The sequence below is a fragment of the Rhinoderma darwinii genome, chromosome 1, assembly GCF_050947455.1.
Source record: "Rhinoderma darwinii isolate aRhiDar2 chromosome 1, aRhiDar2.hap1, whole genome shotgun sequence".
In the NCBI taxonomy this organism is placed as follows: domain Eukaryota; kingdom Metazoa; phylum Chordata; class Amphibia; order Anura; family Rhinodermatidae; genus Rhinoderma; species Rhinoderma darwinii.
The window spans coordinates 597,233,309-597,246,187 of record NC_134687.1 but is presented as its reverse complement, the minus strand read 5'-3'; positions in this window follow the sequence as shown (position 1 = coordinate 597,246,187).

The window sequence follows — 12,879 nt, the reverse complement described above, 5'->3', positions numbered from 1 at the left end:
TATATTATCTTAGGTTATTCACAATAATAAATATGCTTGGCAACTGAGATCTGTGGGGTGACGAGGGGCCTACATTTTAGGAATTTTTTCATGCATGTATTATTGTTTAAGGGGGATACACTACAGGGATCCAATGGGCACAGCTGGCAAACACCGTGCACATCAGCACTCGGTCTTGTAGCTCACCAGAGATTGGAGTACTACTTTTTTCCCCTCACAACAATTCAATTTTTTTTCCCAAGGATGACCAGAACTCCTTAAGGCCACGTTCAGACGTAACGGAAAATGAACGGCAGATTTTGCCGCAAATTTGCGGCAATTACGCAAAGAATCTTCTGCAAAATTTGCATATTTGACCATTAATTCAGATGTGGCGGATATCACAGCACACTTGTCGCAGATTTAATGCAAAGGCGGAAATCCAGAGTGAAATCCCCTGCTTCTCCGCAACAGGCTTTGCATGCTGCTGAGTGTAAATTCTGCACCGCAGCCTAAATTCCGCACTGTTATTTTCCGCAAGGTCTAAACTAAATTACCTAAAAAGCTAGAAAAAAACAAAGGCAAAAAAGGATGCTGCAAAATTCTGCCACATCTGAATGTGCCCTAATAGTGTGCTTAGCTGCGGCACACTTAAGTCCTATTCACACGACAGAGATTCTAGGCCATCAAAAAATGGAACATGCCCTATTTGGGCTGTTCTCCTAGCGCAAGGCTCCCATAGACATTTATGGGGCCGTATAAAGCACAGCTGCCACTTGGATGTGATCCGAGTGATGGCCGTGTTTTCTGCCTCTCACTCGCTTTCTTGTCCTCCTCACAGTGCAAAGTTCATGGAGAAGTCCCTGACTTCACTGTCCATATATGCCGGGGCATAACTAGGAAACACTGGGATTCATAGCAAACTTTTGACTGGGCCCTCCTCCCCTGGATGCCTCTCACAGCCCGTACTTGTAGATAGTGCTACCCTGTAAATAGTGCCATACAGCCCCCTCCTGTAGACAGTGCTATACAGCCCCCTCCGTAGACAGTGCAATACAGCCCCCCGTAGACAGTGCTATAAAGCCCTCCCTGCAGACAGTGCTATACAGCACCCCCCCCCCCATGTAGACAGTGCTATACAGAGCCCCCTGTAGACATGGCTATACAGCCTCCCCATACAGTGCTATACAGCCCTCCCTGTAGACAGTGCTATACTTTCAGGTATCACAAAGAGGGACAATAGATGAGGTGTGCAGCGGCAAATTGTATTTTCTTTTAAGCCACTCCTCTAATCCCACCCAATCCCCACCCATGCACACCTGGTTCAGCCCACACAGTATCATGCTCCCATAGTGCCCCCCACACACTATAATGCCCTAATAGCTGTCCCATAATATAATGTCCAATATAGTATACTGACCCATAGATGTCCCATACAGTATAATGCCCACACAGGTGCCCCATAGAGTATAATGCCCACACAGATGCCCCCATACAGTATAATTCCCACACAGATGCCACATGCAGTACAGTGCCCAAACAAATTCCCACACACAGCATAATGCCCCCTAGCTGCCCCATGCAGCATAATACCCCCATAGCTACCCCATACAGTATAATGCCCCCCATAGTTGCCCCCACACAGTATAATGCCTCCCATAGCTGCCCCACAGTATATTGCCCCCATAGCAGGCCCACAGTATAATGCCCCACACTGTAAAATGCCCCCATAGCTGCCCCATGCAGTATAATGCTCCCCATAGCTGCACCCCACACAGTATAATGCCCCCATAGCTGCCCCCACCGTATAATGCCCCACAAAGTATAATGCCCCTCAAATCTGCCTCCCAGTATAATGCTACCCATAGTTGCCCCCAACGTGTAATGCCCCACACAGTATAATGCCCCCTCATAGCTGCCCCATAAAGTATAATGCCCCCCATAGCTGCTCCCACAGTATAATGCCCTGCATAGCTGCCACCGCTATATATACTGCCCCCATAGCTGCCCCCACAGTATAATGCCCCCCATAGCTGTCCCCCACAGTATAATGCCCCCTATATATATTATAATGCCCCCCATAGCTGTCCCCACAGTAAAGTTCCCCCACAGTGTAATGCCGTCCATACAGTATAATGCCCCCATATAGTAAAATGCTCCTATAGCAGCTACCATATCAGCCCCCCTTCCCTAAACAGTATAATGCCCCATAGTGCCTAATAGAAAAATAATAACATAATTACTTACCTATCCTTCTCCTCTGGTCTGTGCTGTGAGTGACTCAGCGCAGACAGGAGCGATGACATCAGTGGCGGATTATCATATGGGCGGTTCGGGCGGCCGCCCGGGACCCGAGGCTCCCAGGGGGCCCATGGCAGCCCGAACCGCACATCATCTTACAAACCTATTCAGCGCTCTAGCGCTGCTAACTGCCGAAGATGAGGAGGGGAGGAGCAGGGAATTGGCCGGGAAAGGGGTAGGACACACCTCCCTGACAAGTGTGGGCGCCGCCATTGAGTAACAGAACAGCGACGGACGGCTGTTCTGTTACTCCAAAGCTGCAAGAGAAGAGCCGGGCGGGCGGTCACCGGCGCTGAGGTTAGTTGGCTTATCCTCCTGCCCAACTGGTTCCCGACCGCTGGCTGTATTTTTACGGCCAGCGGTCAGGGACGGGTCCTTTAAACCCGAGCCATAGACTTTCTACGGCTCGGGTTTTAACTTGCTGCCCGCGCGATCGGTCAGCTGAATGTCGGGTCTCCGGCTATCAGTGACTGCCGGGACCCTGAGGAGAAGACAGAAGCAGCTTTCGCTGCTTCTGTCTTCTCTGATCACTTGTACACAGCGCTGAATGCGCGCTGTGTACAGGAATAGAGACAGCAGCGGCGCTGTCTCTATTCCTCCCGGTGATCATGTGACTGGTCCCATGATCGCCGGCTGCCGTTAGTGGCAGGCTGCTGCTGGGTCTTACTAGACCCAGCACAGCCCTATTAGTGACAATCGTCACTATGAGAGGGCTGATTTCCCCTGTAACTGGGGCTGCTGTGTAGCTCCAGTTACAGTGGAAAAACATGGTATAAAAGAAAGAAAAAATATATATAAAGTTCCCCAAAGGTCTTTTTTGACCTTTGGGGGACAGACCATAGTAATAAAAAAATAATAAAGTAAAGTGCAAAAAAAATGTAAATAATAAATACACATAAAATACCCACCCCAAAAAAAACGTTCCCCCCGCCAATCATTGTTGTAACGCTAGCGCTGACCCAATTACCCTAATATAGACATGTAATATATTAAAATTTACGGTAAACAATGACGATTACAAATAAAAGGTCTATTTTGGGGTAAAACTATGTTATTACCAAAAAAAATAGCTGAAACGTAAAAAAGCTTATTTTTTTACTATTATTTTCAAACTTTATGAATAAAAATTCTAAAATAGCAAAAAAGGTGTGCATGAAAACGATAAAAAACGAAACCTGCATTGTCTACGGAAAAAACTTTGCAAAAATCACGTTGTTTTTTTTGTTTTTTTATAAAAATGTTTGTTTGGTGCAACTTTGTAATTACGTTTTATTAAAAAATATTTTCACTTTTTGAGATACAGCTGCTTTGTATCCTGTATCCGTCAGGTCAGCAGGACTGACGGGATCAGTGAAACGGGCCCTGCGCTAATTTATAATCTTAGATGTGATAGATTTGAGCTGGATCCTGCGTGTCACTGATCCTGTCAGTCCTGCTGACCTGACGGATACAGGATACAAAGCAGCTGTATCTCAAAAAGTGAAAATATTTTTTAATAAAATCAATCAATCACACACATACTAATATATATATATATATATATATATATATATATATATATATATATATATAAAATGATAATATAAAGTTTTTAAATGTGTACATAACCTTGTGACACTATATACAAGGGGGAGCGCTGCGTGGCACTATATACAAGGGGAGTGCTGTGTGGCACTATATACAAGGGGGAGCGCTGTGTGGCACTATATACAAGGGGGGGCTGTGTAGTGCTATCCACAGTGGTATGTGTGTGGCGCTCTTTATAGGGGGGGCTTTTTGGTGCTATTTACAAGAGGGGGAAGGCTGTGTGGCGCTCTCTACAGGGGGCTGTATGGCACTATCTATATGGGGCTGTGTGTAATGCTCTCTACCGGGGGGATGCGTTATATATAGAGGGGGCTGTGTATGGCGATATCTATGGGGGTGTGTAATATCTACAGGGGCTTTGTGTGGCACTCTGTACAGGGGACTGTGTGTATGTGGTGTTTTACAGTGTGTGGTATTATTATATTCAGGCACGCAGTGTTTGGTGCTATTATATTTAGGGGCACAGTATGTGGCACCATGATAACTTTATTTTCGTTTATAGGTGTTTAAATGTTGGAAAAGTGAGGAGACGTCTGAGTGGCAAATTCTGCAGAAATGAGTCATGGCCGGGAGAAGTCGTCATGAGCGCTGGACCGGATGGAGAAGAAAAGAGGAAAAAAACTACTAGAATCTGAGACGTCGTCACCTGTGAGTCACTAGATTTATAGAGAATCTGTCACCTCTCCTGACATGTTTATTATAGGAATCCTTGTATTTCACAAAAAGTCTTTCTGCAGTCCAGGACTGATAGACAATTCCCCTTGTCAGGAGGTTGTGTCCCTGCACAGTGTGATACTCTCAGTATGTAGGGACACAGCCCTGTGACAAGGGAAATCGTAACACTGTTAATGCTTGCCCAAAAAAGTAGTGTTAAAAATAGTTACGGCAGGGCGGTGGTGAGGAAGGGGGGCCCAAGTTTGGGTAACAGCCCAGGGCCCATGGTCTACTTAATCCGCCACTGGATGACATCACAACATCGCGCCTGCCTGCACGTAGCCGTTCATGGCAGAGTGAATGCTGGCACAAGGAGACATTTTTATCGGTCGACACTCAGACCCTGTCATGTGGATAGAGCCTTAGACTTAGCGCTCCAGAGAACATAATGTAGTTTAATACAATTCCCCTTTTCCCACCCAGAACTACATGCTGAATATTTCTGCAGGGCAGCCTGAGGTGACAGTTACTGACTGTGACTATTAAACTAGTTCTGATAACTAAATAGTAGCTTAAAATAATGGAACTAACACTGATTGTGAGTGATCAATGACTGAGCCTAGCACTAGAAATATACACCTCTCTTGCTGTGTAAAGTCTGTGCGTAAAGTACACCTGCCACACTAGAAATGGCACCAGAACTGTACTGCAAATGACTTATATAGCGTGCCTATGTCATGCATTACATGTCCTAAAAGAAGATTTCTGGTTGGCTGATGTTATTCTATTTAAGCTTAAAGAGGCTCTGTCACCACATTATAAGTGCCCTATTTTCTACATAATGTCATCGGCGCTGAAATGTAGATTAAAGCAGTGTTTTTTATTTTGAAAAATAATCAATTTTGACGGAGTTATGACCTATTTTAGATTTATGCTAATGACTTTCTTAATGGACAACTGGGCGTGTTTTTAGTTTTTGACCAAGTGGGCATTGTAAAGAAGTGTATGACGCTGACCAATCAGCGTCATACACTTCTCTCCATTCATGTAACCAGCACATAGTGATCCTGCATTGTTCACAAAGTGGTGTCATATACTCACACATTAACGTTACTGAAGTGTCTTGACAGTGAATAGACATCACTTCCAGCCAGGATGGGATGTCTATTCACAATCCCGACACTTCGGTAACGTTTGTGTGGGACTTAATGACAGCAAGCATGATCTCGGGATTGTGAATAGACATCCCGTCCTGGCTGGAGGTGATGTCCATTAACTGACAAGACACTTCAGTAACGTTAATGTGAGAGTATGTGACAGCACATAGTGAACAACGCAGGATCACGATGTCTGAGTACATGAATGGGGAGAAGTGTATGATGCTGATTGGTCAGCGTCATACACTTCTCTGTACAATGCCCACTTGGTCAAAAAGTAAAAACATGCCCAGTTGTCTATTAAGAAACGCATTAGCAGAAATCAAAACTCCGTCAAAATGTATTGTTTTTCTAAATAAAAAACACTCCTGTAATCGACATTACAACGCCAATCAAATTATGTACAAGATAGGGCACTTATAATGTGGTGACAGAGCCTCTTTAATTTCCTAACCACTAAAATGTGAACCTTGAAAACGGTGCAACTGTTTGCACATCTCCTATAAAATTTCACCTGGTAAATGCTGATTGGGTCTGTCTCATGTCTATATGAGTTCTGTGTTTGTGTAAATATACATTGTAATAAACTGTGTGCAAAAAGATAAATAAATAATAATACAAAAATTTAATATAACAAAGTAAATAATAAATAATAATATATAAATATAATAATAATTATATAAAGGGGCGTGGCCTGGAGGTGAATGGAGGAAGACGCATAGTCGCTGAGCTCCGGGACAAGAAAGCCTAAAACGGCCCAAATAAACCTAAATTGCTGAGTGGAGTGAGGCAACTGAGATATAAGAATACTCCTGAAGAAAATATCCGACCTAGCCTGTGTTGGGGGAGTAAATGACAGCAACGGAGGAGAGAGGAACTTACGTGTGTCGAGCACGGCAACGACAAAGTCTTCCCGGCAGGACTCAGTGACATCGGCGGTGAAGAGGATCGTACTACGTTGTGACAGCAGGAAAGACGTTACAAGATGCTGAGGGGCTCGAGAATACTTACCGGAGGCAACGGAGACAGAGTGATCGAACAGGGGAAAGATATTCTCTGGCGCCGCCCTTCTTCCTCAGTCGGCCATCTTCTGCAAGGCGCCATCGGGCTGCACACGTGGTAGAGGCGGAGAAGTCTGTAGTGCAGGCCAATAATACGAATAGAGGAGTAGTGCGGCAGTGAAGGGCTAGAATACCTGCCAGCAGCTACACGCAGTGGAAAGTCTCGGGAGGACTGTGACACTCAGTTCCTCCGGCTTGGATTGAGTCTGGCGGCCATCTTTTGTGGAGGCCTGACCTGAGTGAGTACGAAGTATCAACGTGGGGGATAGGCTGTCCGGTCCCTGGGATCTTAAGAGAGGAAAGAAATCCTCATTTATTTACTAAAAAAAAAGGTGAATTTCTAAGTCAAAGGGGGATTGGCACTTCTAGTTTTTCTTTGGAACACCACTACATGCCTCAGGTAGCAGACTGAGGACGCCTAACAGATCTGTGTACAGAGGTTATATCTGTATTGAGTGAAAGCTCAAATCCTGAGGCAAGTTTATCACAATTGTGTATGGACATACCGTCTGATTGCTCAATTTAACAGTACACTGTACAGGTTATTCATCTGTCTATATTTCATCTAATCTTCTGTGAGACAATGGGAGGTACATCCAAAAGGAACACTAAAGCCAAACCTGCTAAACTTACTGAATTTTTCAACCCTTCCTCCTCTCAACAATCTGGTGTGAACAAACGTATGCCTTTTACTCCATCTTCACCTGCTCCGTCATCCAGAGCGGAATCTGTAGATAATGATATACATGATGAGATGGATTCTCAACCAGTCTCGGAGCCCACGATTAAAAGGTTGTTAGATTCGTTGAGAGAATCACTCCAAACAGATATACGACAAGTTATTGGAGATCTGAGAACAGATATTCAAGCTATAGCCTCCAGAACAGATCATATGGAACACAAGATGGAGGAAGTTGTTAAATCCCATAATATGCTCATTGATGCTAACTCAAGTTTGGAGGAGGAGGTGATGAGACTCTCCAGTAAAGTTTTGGATCTGGAAGATAGATCTCGCAGAAATAATGTCCGCATCAGGGGTATACCGGAAAACAACATGTCTGTTTCACTCCAGCAGCAGTGAAAGAGCTTCTCAATTCCTGGAATTTTCTCCCGTCGCAGGCACAGAGTCCTGCTCGTCCTCCTAACATCAGACCGGAGAATGTTGCCCCCTTATGGTCCGATAATGGAAGGAGATGCAGTCGTCAGTTGCCGGTCTAATGGTATTAGTATCAGAGATATAACTTTCTCGTCAAGGCTTTCGTGAAGAGTCCGGAACCTTCTCCATTCCTTCTCCTGTTCCGGTAACTTTTACTTTACAGGAAAGCTGAACTTGTGTCCCTGTGCCCTTTTCCCTCAAAGAGGGAATGTCCTGTTTGGTAATCTTGAAGTATTACCTGTGGTTTCTGTTAATATGTTTTAATTTTTTCTTTTGTTTGTGTGCTGTATCATATCTTATGGTGAATCTCATAACTCCTGATGGGTCTGAAGCTATTCTCGATTAATGTTCATGGTCTGAATTCTCCCTTCCGACATTCCATGGTGTGGAAAGAAGCCCTCCAGTCCTCTTGTGACATTTTATGTGTACAGGAATCGCATTTACTCACAAAAGATTGTAAATTATTTAAACACAAAAAGTTTCCTCATATGTATTATGCTTCTAATGAGGTAAAAAAAAGCTGGGGTGATTATTGCGGCAAAAGACACCATTGCATTTAAGTGTCTTCAATCTTATTCTGATCCACAGGGCAGATTTATAATCTTGGTGTGTGAACTGGATAATATTGTGTATACCTTAGTTTCACTGTATGCTCCTAACGTTAGACAACTACCTTTTATTAAGAAAATGTTATCAAAAGCCAAAGAATACCAAAAAGGGGGGGGGGTTAATAATTTGTGGAGACTTCAATGTGGTGGCAAACAAAGATATAGACCGTTCTGACGGGGGCAATAGATTGACTCAGGAGTTAAATGTATTGATAGGGGAAGAAGAACTTCATGACGTTTGGCGGTATCAACACGCGGCAGAAAGGGAATACACCTTTTATTCTTCACCGCACAGAGTATATTCAAGGATTGACTTATTTTTGGTGGATCGGCAAGTTCTTTTGAACTCGCGTTCTTCTAACATTTGTGTAATTACTTGGTCAGATCATGCCCCAATTGAACTCATAATTTCAGATCAATATACTGCAATTCCTAAATCTCCTTGGCATTTAAATATGTTTCTATTAAATTCTCCAACACTCTTGTCATCGGTAGGACAAGCTTTGGAAGAATTCTTTGAAATTAATGCCCCATCTGCTTCATCCTGTGAACTTCTTTGGTGCACACATAAAGCTTTTGTTAGGGGGTTGTTCCTTCAGGCCGCAGCTAGAGCTAAAAGAGAGAGAACTAAAGATTTTGATACACTTATAGGCAATATAAAATCCTTGGAAGCTCAGTTGAAAATGAACCCTTCAGAGGTAATAAGAGAAGAGTTGAGAACTACTCGAGAAAAACTACGGGTGCACCAGGTTTTTATGTATGAAAAAACACTGAAAAAGTTAAAATGGAACTTTTATGTTCAGGGAGATAGACCGAGTAAAATATTGGCTAAGCGAGTGAAGCAACATATGGCAAAAACAAAAATTGCTTGGATAAAAAAAGCAGATGGGTCAAGAGTTTATGATCCTCAAGATATTTCAGAGGCATTTGCGGAGTATTATAGCTCTTTGTACAATCTCAAAAATGATACTCAAATCCCTTCAGAGTCTAGAGAACAAGTTGATGCCTTTCTGGAAAAGGTGAAACTACCTACATTGTCTGAAGAGCAGCTTAGTCAATTAAATGCTCATATATCTGTAGATGAAATAAGAGTATTACTACTTAAGTCGAAACACAATAAGTCTCCCGGGCCTGATGGCCTACCAAATGAATATTACAGATCATTTGCAGAAATTCTCTTACCCCACTTGAAGGGTATGTTTGAGGGATTTGCAGCCAACCCTAACCCCCCTCCAGAAATGTTAAAGGCCATTATTGTCGCTCTTCCTAAAACTGGGAAAAGTCCACACTCTCCAGCTAACTTTCGTCCGATTTCGCTTTTAAATGGCGACATAAAACTATATGCTAAACTACTGGCGAATAGGTTGAACGATTGCTTGCCTTCTTTGATATCGTTGGACCAGGTAGGGTTCGTAAAAGGACGTCAAGCCAGTGACGGAACTCGTAGAATCCTAGATTTGATACAAATAGCTGGTGAGTCCAGCAATGCGTCTCTTTTTATCTCCCTAGATGCCGAAAAGGCATTCGACCGAGTAAATTGGCAATGCTTGGAAGGTACGTTAGAAACATTTGGGTTTAATTCCTTTATTAAAAAGGCCATTCTTTCTTTATACTCCACACCGTCAGCTAAGGTCCTATCTTCTGGTCTTTTATACAGAGATATATCAATTACTAATGGGACTAGACAGGGTTGCCCTTTATCCCCCTTAATTTTTACTTTATGTATGGAACCTTTTGCAGAAATGATCCGTAGTTCTAATAACATCTAAGGTATTAAGGTAGGATCGGGAGAGCATAAAATAGGATTATATGCGGATGATGTTATATTAACATGTTCCTCTCCTCTTGTGTCTTTATCGGAATTAATGTCCATTATTTCAGTATACTCAAAAGTATCCTACTACAAATTGAATATTTCTAAATCCAAAATGTTAGCCATTAATATAGATCCTTTACTTAAAAATTCCTTATCAGAGTTTCAAATGAGTTGGGCTACATCAGGACTTCCGTACCTAGGAATAAAGCTATTCTCTTCAGTTTCTCAAATATTTATTGAGGGTTTGAAGTCAGAATGCACACGGTTGAATACTTTCCAGTTATCATGGATTGCCAGAATTAATCTGGTCAAAATGTTGTTACTTCCCAAATATTTGTACTTTTGTAGAACTATTCCCTTGTTGATACCTGAACCACTTACTTCACAAATTCAGACATTATTTCTTAATTTTATCTGGAATGGCAAAAGAGCAAGAGTAGCTAAAAATTTATTGTTTTGTAAGGTTAAATCTGGGGGTCCCAGATGTGGTGTCTTATAATATAGCTGCAATTATGGATCAAATGCGTATGCTATGGAAGTATCCAGCCACTAATTTATGGGCTCAGCTGGAAGGAGATATGTTCTCCCAATCGTCCTTAAAAAGTCTTATGGCTGCAGCCTATGTAGGGGCCAGAGTGCCAAAGGTGACATTACAAACAACTTTGGATTCACTGAAGGTATGGAACACATACATATGCAAAAACAATTGGGTACATATAAGTCTTGAACATCTTCCGCTTCACATTGTGCAATTTTATGTCCCACATTTGTCTATGCTCCCTTGGAAGAGGGCGGGGATGTAGAATATTTCAGATTTTTATGAAGGAGAAATTATGAGGTAATTTGAGAACTTAACATCCAGGTTTGATATTCCCCGTACATTATTTTATCAATATCTTCAAATCAGACACTTATTACAATCTTTAAAGTTTCCTACTCGGCCAAATCATCTGTCATCATTCCATAAGTTTCTTTTTCAATGGCAGGGGTATGATAAGGGACTCTCCTGTAGCTATAATCTTCTTCTGAATAACACGGCTATACGAAAATCATCTAATGAGTTGAGATGGGAGCGTGAGCTGGGAGAAGAGTTTTCTGAGGAGGAATGGGTGAAGGCGTCGGGGTGGATTCTACGTCATTCTAGATGTATTAATCATGTGGAACTCACACGGAAAATTCACCTCAGATGGTACTTGACGCCATCTAGATTTGCACACTTTTTCGTTGGTTCATCTAATAGTTGTTGGAGAGGGTGTGGATCTATAGGATCGACTATACATATGTGGTGGTATTGCTCGATGATTAGAGGTTTGTGGAAAGAGGTGTACAAATTGATGAAAGAGATTACTGGGAAAGATATTCCTTACAAACCAGAATTGGCAGTTCTGGATATTGGAATGGGAGATATTTCCTATGAAGTTCGAGTAGTGATACATCACATATTCATTGACACTAGGCTGTCCATTGCCAAGTCCTGGAAGGCGAATATATCGCCCTCTATATCAGAAGTAATTAGTAGAATAAATACTACTTGCCATCATGAGTCTCTTTTATTGCAAACTCCTGCTAGTCATGCTAAATGTTTGAAAAATTGGAAGATATGGATAGACTCGCGATATTATACATAATGGTATAATGAATGATATGTATGCAATTGAATTTATGATACAGCACTGTTGTTATTTTCACTGTTATAAGTTGGTGCTGCTACAGTGATATGATCTACTATGTATCCAATGTATTGAAGCACTATTGATGTAAGTCCTTGTTTATGGACCATTGTTTGATGTTAACCTGTTTGAAAAAAGATGTAAATCTCAATAAAAACTATTGATTAAAAAAAATAAAAAAAATATATAAAATCACCATCATTATTTAAAACAACAAAAACAATAATAATAATAATAATAATAATAATAACAACAACAGTAATAATAGTAATAATATGAATAACAATAATAATAATTATATCCTAAACATATACAAAATTTATATGTAAATAAAAAGTCAGATTTTTTGAGTTTAACTTCTCTTCCTTAAATTGTTTATGAAGTATTAGACACACTTTAATCTAATTGAAACCTTTTTGCCAAGGTCAAGAGAATGAATTCTTAATCAGTATGTGTGAAAACAAATGTATTTTCCTATATTTAATTTTCCACGGAGAATGACTAGGCTACTTTTCACTAAAGTATTCAAGGAAAAAAAAAACTTTGCTTGCCTGGAGCACAGGCCAGATGCTTTTTCTTCCAGATTTCCTCCATCAAAGCGTCTGCTGGTTGGAAAATAAAATCCACAGCAATAATGAAACATATTAAAATGCATGCAAAGTCTTGAGGGCTTATAATATGCTAAAAAACTGGCAATACATGTTTACATCCATATATCAAGTTGGATGTGCTGAAAAGATTTAAAGTGTAAAATATGCAAATATGTGTCATATTGTCACACTTGGTCTCTCTAATGGAACTCCCTTTCATCTCAAGTCTCCTTAATTTCATGAATATTGCATGCTCCTCACACCTTCCACTATTGCTGTTGCTAGGCTGGGAGGATTATG